Raw genomic sequence first — 13946 nt, 5'->3', positions numbered from 1 at the left:
TGACATAAGAGAAAAACTGCTGATGCACAACCACATTTCGAAATAGCATATTGTATTTTCTAATAGTCCAACTATCAACAGTAAATTGAAACCCTGACAGTTCCTTAAAAGAAAATGGTTGGGGGGGAGACTTATCCGCGGGCCTATAAAGGGGGGGTGCCAGTTGCCCATCCCGGATCTACAAGGGTTGCTATTTGCCAGAGAATTGGCCTTGTAGCCTATCAACGATAATATTTTGGCATTCTCCCCAGCGTGTCCTCGCTTCCTTATTTGTAAAATGATATTACAGGTGTCGACTATACAGACCACACCCCAGTGACAATGAACTCAACTGTCTCACTTGCACAGATTCACCCGAGTACTTCACTGTATATGAACGGGTCGGGAAAGGACGATAGTGACACTTTTGATGAATCTGCGGGCTATTTTATGGAATTACACGTTTGGAGAGCTACGGAATCATGGAAGAGACGCAATTTAATACGTCGGTTTTACCTGCACTAGACTCATTCACACTTGACGCAGATGACACGAGTTTGGCATTACCACCAGAGGATTATACATATACCCAATCAAACGACCGGAGTTCTCGTGTTCAGCTCACACTTGCTCGTAAGGGCAAAAAGACAACGTCCAATGGTAAAAGGGTAGTCTAACATGTGTTTTTCATTGAGTCTGTACGAAGAAACAAGGTCTGCAAGATTAGCCAAGGGAATCAGAAGTTGATGATTGGGGGGTAAAAATGTTTCGGCATAGTCTACCAGGAAATACAGGACTGGTCGAAACCAGATGCAACCGAATGGACATGCAGGCCTGGTCATTGGTGTCAAATTCTTAGTGACATTGTATTTGTCATGATGTTTGCAATCATGTCAGCAAACTATTATATTCAAGCTCCTCTAGTCTACTGTATTTGCAGTCCTCCCCATATACCTTTCCAATAGGAGAAGGCGTGCATCCAGATGGTAATTAGGGAATTGGCGAGATGGCATGATCCTTCAGAACACATGTGGTGTATCTTTCAGGTAGTCTTCATCTATCCAGAAAGCCATCAATTATCACCGGTTACAGAGATGGAACCTTGTCGAACATGAAGGTAAGGCCAGTCCTTTAATATACACACTATCCACAGTCACAGGTGCTTTAGTTCATCAGAGAGCCTGAATTTTAGAATGAACAGCTACGCGATTCAACTCCGGAGCAAGGGACTTCACCCTACATGGCAATGTGCAATGTGTTCGGAGGTTACGTGAAGTGTGTTCATTTTTATTTATTAACAAAAAATAGAATTCCCTATTTAGTGGGTCACCGAGGTGATAAACTTCACAAGAAACAGCAGGGAAATGAGATGGTATCTATCTATTGTCCCTAAAATAAACTGTGGGCTGCGTTGGTTTTGAATGTACCGCCCATATGGTTTGTATAAAAACAAATTGGATAGTCTCCGGTATGTGCAGCTATTGTAAGCCCCAAGCCCATAGGGCAGAGAGTGTTAGATACCCATCTCTATTGTAAGCCCATAGGGCAGAGAGTGTTAGATACCCATCTCTATTGTAAGCCCATAGGGCAGAGAGTGTTAGATACCCATCTCTATTGTAAGCCCATAGGGCAGAGAGTGTTACATACCCATCTCTATTGTAAGCCCATAGGGCAGAGAGTGTTAGATACCCATCTCTATTGTAAGCCCATAGGGCAGAGAGTGTTAGATACCCATCTCTATTGTAAGCCCATAGGGCAGAGAGTGTTAGATAACCATCTCTATTGTAAGCCCATAGGGCAGAGAGTGTTAGATACCCATCTCTATTGTAAGCCCCAAGCCCATAGGGCAGAGGGTGTTAGATACCCATCTCTATTGTAAGCCCATAGGGCAGAGAGTGTTAGATACCCATCTCTATTGTAAGCCCATAGGGCAGAGAGTGTTAGATACCCATCTCTATTGTAAGCCCATAGGGCAGAGAGTGTTAGATAACCATCTCTATTGTAAGCCCATAGGGCAGAGAGTGTTAGATACCCATCTCTATTGTAAGCCCCAAGCCCATAGGGCAGAGGGTGTTAGATACCCATCTCTATTGTAAGCCCCAAGCCCATAGGGCAGAGAGTGTTAGATACCCATCTCTATTGTAAGCCCCAAGCCCATAGGGCAGAGAGTGTTAGATACCCATCTCTATTGTAAGCCCCAAGCCCATAGGGCAGAGAGTGTTAGAAACCCATCTCTATTGTAAGCCCCAAGCCCATAGGGCAGAGAGTGTTAGATACCCATCTCTATTGTAAGCCCCAAGCCCATAGGGCAGAGAGTGTTAGATACCCATCTCTATTGTAAGCCCATAGGGCAGAGAGTGTTAGATAACCATCTCTATTGTAAGCCCATAGGGTAGAGAGTGTTAGATACCCATCTCTATTGTAAGCCCCAAGCCCATAGGGCAGAGAGTGTTAGAAACCCATCTCTATTGTAAGCCCCAAGCCCATAGGGCAGAGAGTGTTAGATACCCATCTCTATTGTAAGCCCCAAGCCCATAGGGCAGAGAGTGTTAGATACCCATCTCTATTGTAAGCCCCAAGCCCATAGGGCAGACCACTCATTCCTGTGCAGCAGCCCTGCGATTCGCACCGACAACAGCCCCTACCTGATGGAGGTTCAAAGAGGGGCGAGGAGACAAACAGGCTATGGGTCATTCAATGTTACTCAGAGAGCAGAGGCCTGGCCTGGCTGGGCCAGGTGGGGAGGGAGAGCCAGAATCATGTGGGAGCCAAATGGCCTCGCTCGTACCCGGCCTCGCTGGTCAGCATGGAGGTGGACATGGGCCAGAAGAGGGAGGCGGCGGAGCCAGAGATCCAGCAGACAGACGTGAAGGAAGTCACTGCGCTGTAAGATGGCTTATGTGTTCTACACAAACCTGTAGTTGATTACATCTGGCAATTAATTTAGTTCTCAACAAATCAAATGTCATTTGTCACATGCACGTAGACTAACAGCTGGTGTAGATCTGAAAGAAATCGTCGTAGAACTTTATTAATGACCAGGGCGCGTATTCACAAAGTGCCTCAGAGCAGGAGAGTGGATCTAGGATCAGTTTAGCCTTTTAAATCACAATGAATGAATGGGGGGGGCTGATCCTAGATCAGCACTCTTATTCTGAGACTCTCTGTGAATATGTGATTGACATGTACTTACATGGTAAAATGGTAATGACACAGTAGTAACCTAAGAATGAAACATGTTCCACAGGGCTGTTGTGGAACCTATCCTCCCATGACCTGCTGAAGGAGCATCTCTCCTAAGAGGCCCTGGAGATCCTGACCACTTCTGTGCTGATGCCCTGCTCAGGCCTGTCTGAGGGGGAGAACCCCAAAGACGCCATGCTGGCTGACCCAGACACCTTTTACAACGCCACTGGCTCCCTTCGGTAGGTCGTCTGGTCTGGACAAAGGCATTTATTGGCCATTTGTGTGTTTGACACTGACCTATGTAGTATCTGTGGTCAAGTATTTCTAGGGATCCATCTCAGGGCAGCCTGGGATAGACACTCGGCAGTGGGATGCAGAAAGGGGTATCGTAGTTATGTTTGGAATGATCATTAAATAATTTCTTGATTGATGGTCCTCTAGCTTAGTTGGTAGAGCGTGGTGTATTTCAAAGCCAGGACAGTGGGTTCGATTCCCGGGTCCATCCGTATGTAAAATGTATGCATGCATGACTAAGTCACTTTGGTTAAAGCTTCTGCTAAATGGTATACAGTGCTTTCAGAAGGTATTCACACCCCTTGACTTTTTCCACATTTTGTTGTTACCAAGTGGGATTAAAATGGATGTCTTATTTTTTTATTCAACAATCTACACAATACTCTGTTAAAGTGGAAGATTAAAAAATATATATAATATTGCACTGTAAAACACTAATATATCTTGATTAGATAAGTATTCAACCCTCTGAGTCAATACATGTTAGAATCACCTTTGGCTGTGAGTATTTCTCTGTAAATCTCTTAAGAGCTTTGCACACCTGCATTGTACAATATTTGCCTACTTATTAATGGAAAAAAAATCTTCAAGCTCTGTCAAATTGGTTGTTGATGATTGCTAGACAGCCATTTTCTAGTCTCGCCATAGATTTTCAAGCTGATTTTAAGTCAAAACTGTAACTAGGCCACTCAAGAACCATCCATAGTGTAATTAATAACTTCAACATGCTCAAAGTGATATTCAATGTCTTTTTTACCCATCTACCAATAGGTGGTCTTCGCGAGGCATTGGCAACAAAAAGCAACTTTCCTGGTCTTTTTCGTTCAATCTGTGAAATTCTCTGTTCAACTGCGGGACCATACAGATAGTTGTATGTGTGGGGTACAGAGAAGGTGTCATTCAAAAATCATGTTTATCAATATTATTGCACACAGTGAGTCCATGCTACTTTATTATGTGACTTAAGCATATTTGTACTCTTGAACTTATTTCGGCTTTGCCGTTAAAGGGTTGAATACTTATTGACTCAAGACATTTCAGCTTTTCATTTTGAATTCATTTATAAACATTGCTAAAAACATAATTCCACTTTAACATTACAGGGTATTGTCACTGATCTACACACAATCTCAATTGAATTCATTTTAAATTTAGTCTAACTCAACAAAATGTGGAAAGAGTCAAGGGGTGTGAATACTTAAGGCGCTGATTATTATACGGTGACCCAGGCGGTTCATGTGCAATCCATCTCTCACCACAGTGTTACATCTCACAAGGCTTTGTCAAGATTATTATATTTATCTCTGACAGCTTCCTCGCCATGAGTGAGAACTGTGAGGTTCCACCTGACAAACACAACATGGTATAACAAGGAGTGTTTTGCTTTTTCCTAGCAACCGATACAACTGAAAACAGTCCGGGACTAAATTATTAATGGAGCCCTCTCCCTCTTAGTGGCTCTAGTAGAGTTGAAACCTCTGAATCCATTTTGGCTGGTGCTATCAAGCCCTGGCAACCATTGACTTGTGTAACACTGAGGAATTCCTCAGTCTTTGGCATGATTTAAAACAAAAACTTTTTTTATTTAACTAGGCAAGTCATTAAGAACGAATTCTTATTTTCAATGACAGCCTAGGAACAGTGGGTTAACTGCCTGTTCAGGGGCAGAACGACAGATTTGTACCTTGTCAGCTCGGGGGTTTGAACTTGCAACCTTCCGGTTACTAGTCCAACGCTCCAACACTCCAACTCACAGCCATAACCTTGGGTCATCACTAATGTTACTGTATTTGGCTTGACGTTAACAAAAACACTGCAGAATTTTTAGGAATAAATAATGACCATTTGGTCACATGTATTGAGGCAACTGTCATGTTTTTTTCTCTACGTGCTGACTTCATCTAAAAGGAAGTGGAACAGTTGACTCATTGACAAGTGGTTGAAATTAAAGTGAAAGATTAACTCTTGTTACTCTTTTTCTTACGTTTCCTTTGTGCTTGAAATACATGTTGCTATCTCTCAACGCATAGAGACATTTTATTACAATGACGTATTCTAATGGCTTTAACTGCAGACAACAGAAAATCTTTTTAAAGTACTCCAAATATCTCTCCGTTACATAAACATTTGGCTCATCCGGCCAACCGCTAGGATAGATGTTTAGCCAGTTTGGCCAATGTCTGGAATGTAAAGAATGCTTTTGTTGTTGCCTAGTGGCGATAATGACAACCTGTCATTGTTGTTGTCAGAAACATAAGCTTGGCTGGTCCAGAAGGGAGAAAAGCCATGCGGTAGTGTGAGAACCTTATTGACTCCCTGGTGTACTATATCCGCGGGACCATAGCTGACTACAAGCCTGATGACAAGGTACTGCATGTGAAGGACTAACATTTACTAAGCTTTTGTGCAAAGTGTTCACTTGTTTATTTCCGTACAAGCATTACTGAACATTTGTAGGTGGAATAAATATTGACACAGGGAAATTAAATGAGACTGTTTTTGCCTATATTTTATTAATTTATGTCTCTAGAACAACTTATTAATCTCTCCTTTTAGTGTTAAATATTGAGAACATCATGAACCAGCTCTGTTCTCCAATTGAATTTTTGTGCAACAGACATCTGCAGAATGTTTAATCTTAAAATCATAGTCCCCTGAACAGAACCACTTCTTTCCTCCCACAGTCCACAGAGAACTGTGTGTGCATCCTACACAATCTCTCCTACCAGGTGGAGCTTCCACAGAAGTTGGCCAGCGACCTCCATGAGTCTCGACTCAACCTGGCTCCAAAGACCAAAACCCCCAGCTGTTTCGGCTCCCGCAGTGCCAAAATCATCCAGGTGGGCTCCCATGACCTCTATGTCGTGGCTGTTATCATCTTTGTGGCCTTTATGTACTTGACATGCACTGTTTATATCTGGTTATAAATAAGTTATTACCACTAAAGAAAATGAGCAATTCCTATGTTATGGATAATCCACCTTGGTAAGTGGTAAAGCATACGTTTTGAACTAACTCTTTAAGCCCGGTTTTCTTTGACAAATGTATTTATTAAAAGCCTTATACACATTAATTGAAAATGAATGTGAAACCTGGTATCTGGGAGTTAACAGGAGGCCCTTTCATTCAAAGTGTTTTGGTTGTTTTTGTCCTATAGCGTCTTGAACCAAAGTGCCCTCTGCTGGAGGAGAAGGGTAGTCCCTGTGGGATAGAGTGGCTGTGGAGCGCCATCACAGTGCGCATGTACCTGTCAATCATGGCACGCAGCATCTGTCCCTACACCCAGGAGGCTGCCATCGGAGCCCTACAGAACATCACAGCTGGGAACGGCCTGGTAAAGCTATATCACAGATCTTTGATCCTATTTCTATGGGCGATGTACACTTCTGGGAGTGTGGAATTGATTTGCCCATGGGTTTGATTTGGAATAACTATAATACAGCCACACATCTATTATGTTGTCATGACTTGACTGTATGGTAAGTATTACATTGATGTGACTACTATATTATGCATTACTATATTGACTGTCAGTTGGTGATGTTTGGCTCATGGCTCTGTTTGGGCAGGTATCCCAGGCCATCGCCCACACCATAGTACAGCGGGAGAATGGTCTACTCCAGGCCATGAAGATGCTCCAGGAAGGAGGGATGGTTGTGAAGAAGACTGCTGTGTCCCTGCGATGTAACATCTCACGCTACAGAGAGCTTCACGCTCACATTGGTGAGCTGTGAATTGACTGCTGCATTGTTTTAGTCCTACATAAGTCCCACAAAGTATTTGTCTTTGGACTTGTAAGTGTATGTAAAAGCACAGCAGCATAAACCTGCTGCTGTAGAAAATCAATCTCTCACGAAGCGTTCCACTCTCTCTGTAGTCAAACAGTTGTTGCCACAGCTGGTGGTCATGTTACCCAACTCCGACACGAGCGCAGACCTGCCTATAGAGGTGACTGTGTCCCTGTGCCACATCCTCATCAACCTGAGCCAGGACGAGACGCAGCACGTCAGGGCCATCGTCAACCACGGGGCGCTGCCCAAGATCATCAACATCAGCGCAAAGGACAACGGGTCAGTGGGTAGCTTCTGAAGACCACGGCTGTGTTCCAGGCTGACTACATTGCCTGGATTTAACATGTCCACTAACCACATCATGATATACTGCACGTAGTAATCTGATGCCCGACTGCACAGTCAATGTGGCACTGTTGGTTGATGCTATGCAAGGACTGCAGATGGCCTTAATATGCACTGTATTATTCCTGAACATTATGAGTTGGATTGGAGGGAATTTATTTGAATCTGTTAAACCTCTTCTCCTTGCTTTATACTGTTCCTTTTATGTCCGATGACAGTAACCTTGTGTCCCTTTAGGTTTGGTCCCACCAGGGCTGGCCAGGCAGCCTGCATCCTACTACACAGCATGTGGAGCCACTCAGAGCTCCACAGGGCCTATAGGAAGATAAGGCCCCATACACAGTAGAACCTCAAAGGATAAGAAACATTTTGTGTGGTGACAATAGTTTTGAATTAATCTGTGTTGCTTTTCCTCTCATCATTTGGTAGGCTGGATATAGAAAAGCAGACTTCGTCAACAGCAGGACATCAAAGGCTGTACATTAAATATGGGACTAAGTGGACAATCACAAAGCATTGTGCTGATTGAGGCAATAGTGTAGTTTCTCTTCTGTGTGGACTTGGATGACTCAATTCACTGCTTTTATAAAATACTTGTTTTGTGTGTTGACTTCTCCACTGTGTGTGAGTGTGTTCCAGTAACAACCATTTCTGAAAGCTCTTGGTAGCAGACCAAGCTGTCTACGATGGGGAAAAACAATGATTAAAAACTAAGATGGAGGATCAGTAATGACTTGAATTCCATTTGTAGGAAAGATTTTGAGGAAGAAAATGAATCCGCATAGAAGAGGAAGACAAGATAAGGGTAACATTATCTACTGTATGTTATGAATTAATATCATAACTGAAGTAACTAACTGAAGTTGTAAAATATAGTTTTGATGTTAACATAGTTGGTTGTAAACTATATTAAATTACTACCTGTTGGTCTATTAAAAATGTCCATAATCATGGATATTTTTTTGGGGGGTCAATCAATCTAACAGAGCCACGAACGTCGCAGATAGACATGGTTTCTTATTCTACAATGTTACCAATGGGCAGATTCGATTATGCTGAAACGCGGAGCACCGGGCATGAACCAGTAACGTAATTGGGCGAAAGCGGGGAGGGAGGCGTTCCATTCTCGAATTGAATAGTAATCTCCACCACTCGGTCATTTTGTCAAGGCATCGCCTACACGGGCGCCCGGACAGGATGAATCGAACCCCCTCAATGTTCCGTCAAAGCGGACACAAATCTGGGTTTTCCGAGATTACCCACGACCCAACCCAAACAGGAAGTGTAAACACTTCTAACGTAACAGCAGCGCACGTGATAGCCCTTCTCTTCGACTCCTCAGCATTCACCACTTGGGACTCAATTGGTTGGTGTGTGCACCAGAATAGTCGAGACCATGGACTCGATCAGTTGTTCGATCTGCCTGGATCTACTGAAGGATCCAGTGACTATTCCCTGTGGACACAGCTACTGTAAAGGCTGTATCAAGGAATATTGGTCTCTTGATGACCCCAGTGCCGACAGACCTTCACCCCAAGACCTGCTCTGAATCGAAACATTCTGCTGGCTGAGTTGGTAGAGAAATTGAAGACCGATTTCAAAACGGTTCCCTCTGTTTCTTGTTTCCCTGGACCTGAATATGTGAAGTATGATCATGATGACTCAGCCACAGCAGCAGAGATGACTGAGAAACAGGTAGGCCTATGGATCTGGAACATAATATTGCCATCTATAATGTTTTATATTTAGAGATCAGCTTCGTTATTGCTTACTGTTTTGCCAGAAACTGGGAGAGCAGGAAATTCCAGCCAACTCCAAAGTTGAGTTGTTCCAGTGACATACACTCAGGGGTCAGTATCACATAATCCACAATTAGGTTTGTAAATTCTCTATTCTGCTTTCAAATTGACTGATTATAGAGTCAAAAACCAACTATGTTAGACAAAATAGGCTGTCACAACAAAATCACTTTAAAACAAACAAAGGATGGAGTAGATTACAGAAAACAGCATGATGGGCCAGATAACACCCAGACCATATCCTCACTTAGAATACGTGGACAACTACAAATACTTAGGTGTCTGGTTAGACTGTAAACTCTCCTTCCAGACCCATATCAAACATCTCCAATCCAAAGTTAAATCTAGAATTGGCTTCCTATTTCACAACAAAGCATCCTTCACTTATGCCGCCAAACATACCCTTGTAAACCTGACCATCCTACCAATCCTCGACTTTGGCGATGTCATTTACAAAATAGCCTCCAATACCCTACTCAACAAATTGGATGCAGTCTATCACAGTGCAATTTTTGTCACCAAAGCCCCATATACTACCCACCATTGCGACCTGTACGCTCTCGTTGGCTGGCCCTCGCTTCATACTCGTCGACAAACCCACTGGCTCCATGTCATCCACAAGACCCTGCTAGGTAAAGTCCCCCCTTATCTCAGCTCGCTGGTCACCATAGCATCTCCCACCTGTAGCACACGCTCCAGCAGGTATATCTCTCTAGTCACCCCCAAAACCAATTCTTTCTTTGGCCGCCTCTCCTTCCAGTTCTCTGCTGCCAATGACTGGAACGAACTACAAAAATCTCTGAAACTGGAAACACTTATCTCCCTCACTAGCTTTAAGCACCAACTGTCAGAGCAGCTCACAGATTACTGCACCTGTACATAGCCCACCTATAATTTAGCCCAAACAACTACATCTTTCCCAACTGTATTTAATTTATTTATTTATTTTGCTCCTTTGCACCCCATTATTTTTATTTCTACTTTGCACATTCTTCCATTGCAAAACTACCATTCCAGTGTTTTACTTGCTATATTGTATTTACTTTGCCACCATGGCCTTTTTTGCCTTTACCTCCCTTCTCACCTCATTTGCTCACATTGTATATAGACTTGTTTATACTGTATTATTGACTGTATGTTTGTTTTACTCCATGTGTAACTCTGTCGAACTGCTTTGCTTTATCTTGGCCAGGTCGCAATTGTAAATGAGAACTTGTTCTCAACTTGCCTACCTGGTTAAATAAAGGTGAAAAAAAAAAAGTCAAAGGTCACTCATTTACATACACTGCAGAGGCATGAACTCTGAACTATCGTAACCTTTTTGTCTTGAAGGCACTCATTTATCAGTTAAATTAGTCTAAGTGATAATAATTTTGTTGCCATAACTTGGTCTGTTATGAAAACTGTTTTAATTTTGGCACAGGGGCAGTTGAGGGAGAAACGGCAGCACGTCGGGCTGAGAATCTGTGTGTGAGAGAAGGAGATGCAGGACATAAGACAGGCGGTGATGTCCCTTTCAGTGACTATTTATTAACCATTTAGAGTATGTACATTTATTTTGCAGAAAGTTACATACTATTCCTGAACTAAAACCAGGGAGGAGCCAAATACCACTGGGACACACTATAGGGAACAGACAGATTGTCTGGGGTCTAGGCATAGAGAATGATAGAGGCCTCTAGTGGCCAGAAGGCCGAATTAGTGTGGGCAGCGCCGTTAAGGGCTTCCACTATTTTAATGTAGTTAACTGGGTGGGACTTCTAACTTCATTGGCTGATCCCTCCTGGTGACTTTGTTGGAGTCATGTCCAACTGTGTCATCAGGAGGGATTAGCCAATTGTGAGGAAGAAAAAGTACTACTTCAAAATGGAGACTGACTCAATTGCACTGCCCATGCTGTCACAGACACTACAATGACACACATACAAAGAGGAGTGCTCTATCTATCTCTATGGGTCTAGGTGCGAGCAGAGTGAATGTGCTGGTTAAAATGCCCCCCCCCCCGTCCTTCTCTCGTAACAGCTTTCTGCACAGGCAGCAGTGGAGTACTGTGAGCTGGTCTTTGCTGAGCTGATCCGCTCCATTGAGGGAAGGCGCTGTGAGGTGGAGCTAATCAGTGCCCACCAGAGGGCGGCAGTAAGCCAGGCTGAAGGACTCCTGGAGGAACTGGAGCAGGAGATAGCTGAGCTGAAGAGGAGAGATGAGGATCTGGAGCAGCTCGCACAAACAGAGGATAACATTAATTTCTTCAAGGTGACGTCTTTCTATCCACAGTGGCAGGGTGGTGTTCAGAGCTAGGCACGAAACTACCCGAGCTTGTTCAATAAGAATGTTTATTTTTGTGTCATAATATGTTCCCCGTTTGTGCCCATCAAGCATGACCCAGGATTCCTTACTTCTACACAACATATAACCTCTGAGCTCCAGAATTCTTCATATTTTCTTATTGTCTATTTTTCCTCTCTCACTCTCTCCCGCTGTAGACTTTCCAGTCTCTTTGTGTGGCTCCTGGATCTGAGCTCTTACCCTATATCACTGCCAACCAGCACTTCTCCTTTGAGGAAGTGAAGAGCTCCATCTCTGGAATGATGGAGCGACTGGAGGATGTATTGAAGGAGGAAATGGTCCAGATACCTGGAAAAGGTAAGTGTTACAGATATAGTGAAGATAAAATATTTGGTTAACTTTCTGTTAAATGCTTCTTGATTATAAATTAATACATCCATTTGTCTGCCTATCCTGTATAGTAACGGCTGCCTCCGAAGTCTGTGTGAGTAATACACACACACAATTGAATATTTAATCTTGGTTAAATGTTGTATATATTTGTGTTGAATGCTTCTTAATAAAACATGAATTAATTAATATACCTCCCTACTCTATATAGTAATGGCTGCTGCTGAAGTACATTTCCATCATGAGCCCAAGACCAGAGTGGAGTTCTTGGAGAGTAAGTAATACCGTCACACACACACACACAAACACACACACCTTATCACGAATGCATATTTCACCTTCATTTATTTTTTTCACTTTCTTAGACTACTGCCATCTCACGTTGGATCCCAACTCGGCATATCAACACCTGCGTCTGTCTGAGTGCAATAGAGAAGAGTCATGGAGTGACAAGGCTCTGTCTTATTCTGACCACCCAGACAGATTCACAGACCACTACCAGGTGTTGTGTAAAGAGGATCTGTCTGGAACCCGCTACTGTGAGGTGGATAGGAGGGGGGAGTGTGAGGTAGTGATCACATACAGAAGCATCAGCAGGAAGGGCGGATTGGAATGTTGCTTTGGTTCCAATGATCAGTCCTGGAGTTTGGTGTGTCGCAACTCGAGTTGTTCCTATTGGCACAATAAGAATAGGACTGATATCCCTGTCCCCTGCTCCACCAGAGTAGGAGTGTATCTGGACAGCAGGGCAGGGACTCTGGCCTTCTACAGCGTCTCGGATACAATGACCCTCCTCCACAGAGTCCAGACCACATTCACTGAGGACCTCTGTGCTGGGTTTTGGGTTGGTCCTGGTTGTGGATCATCTGTGGCTCTGTGTTGACTGAACGTCATAGAATCAAGTGTATTTCAAATCAAATTGTATTTGTCAAATGCGCCGAATACAACAGGTGTAGGCTTTACTGTGCTTACTTACGAGCCCTTTCCCAACAATACGGAGTTAAAAAGTAGGAAAAAATAGGGGAAAAATGAAGGAAACAGTGACACAATAAAATAACGAGGCTATATACAAGTTGTACCTGTACTGCCTCAATGTGCAGGGGTATGAGGTAATATGTATATGTAGGTAGGGGTAAAAGTGACTAGGCAATCAGGATAGATAAACAGAGTAGCAGCAGTGTATGCAAAGAGTGTGAAACTCTTGTCTGTGTGTGAGTGTGTGGCATCAATGTGTGTGTGTGTGTGTGTGTGTGTGTGTGTGTGTGTTGGCGTGTCAGTGTGTGGGTAGAGTCCACTGAGTGTATAGAGCCAGTGGTCAATGAAAATATGAAAGAAATTTAAGACAGATCACTTGGGAAAACTGGAGAAAGTTGATTTGCTTAAAATCGTGACATGGATGAAGGGAGTTGACACTTCATTTAGGAGTCCTGCTGCGAAGCCGCTCTTTATCTACAATGTTTGAGTCCAGCTTTACTATTGGGGAGGGCTGGGACCTATGTTTTAAAGATTACATTAATAAATAAAATACATATTTTGTTTATAGTATAATTTCTAACTTGATAAAATAAAGAACATAACTAAAGTTCCTGAGAGGGGGGGATTAGAGTTAGTATTGGGGAGTTGTTGTTTTGTTATGTGAGAAAAACCAGGAGATGGAATTTGGGTGATTGACAGTGATTGACAGTTCTAGATCCACTTACACTGTTGTGGTGCTTCCCCTTGACCCTGTTCCATCCCCTGTGTTTTTGTCTGGGTTTGGTTCAATCAATTCATCAAATGTATTTATAAAGCCCTTTTTACATCAGCAGATGTCACAAAGTGCTGTACAGAAACCCAGCCTAAAACCCCTAACAACAAGCCATGCAGATGTAGAAGC

General features: G+C 43.1%; 1 long non-coding RNA gene and 1 pseudogene across 1 annotated transcript; both read left to right on the top strand.

The window, feature by feature from the left end:
* The first annotated feature begins 1090 nt into the window (after positions 1-1090).
* LOC115106285 (plakophilin-2-like) lies at positions 1091-8321 on the top strand (annotated as a pseudogene).
* Positions 8322-9367: 1046 nt separating this feature from the next.
* Positions 9368-13608, top strand: LOC115106284 (uncharacterized). Its single transcript, XR_003860021.2, has 5 exons — positions 9368-11647; positions 11878-12037; positions 12142-12164; positions 12282-12344; positions 12436-13608. It is a non-coding gene; the product is annotated as an uncharacterized LOC115106284 (long non-coding RNA).
* The last annotated feature ends 338 nt before the right edge of the window (positions 13609-13946 follow it).

The sequence above is a fragment of the Oncorhynchus nerka genome, linkage group LG23 (assembly GCF_034236695.1).
Source record: "Oncorhynchus nerka isolate Pitt River linkage group LG23, Oner_Uvic_2.0, whole genome shotgun sequence".
In the NCBI taxonomy this organism is placed as follows: Eukaryota; Metazoa; Chordata; class Actinopteri; order Salmoniformes; family Salmonidae; genus Oncorhynchus; species Oncorhynchus nerka.
The sequence above is the reverse complement of the archived record's forward strand: the minus strand, read 5'-3'. Positions and strand labels throughout refer to the sequence as shown.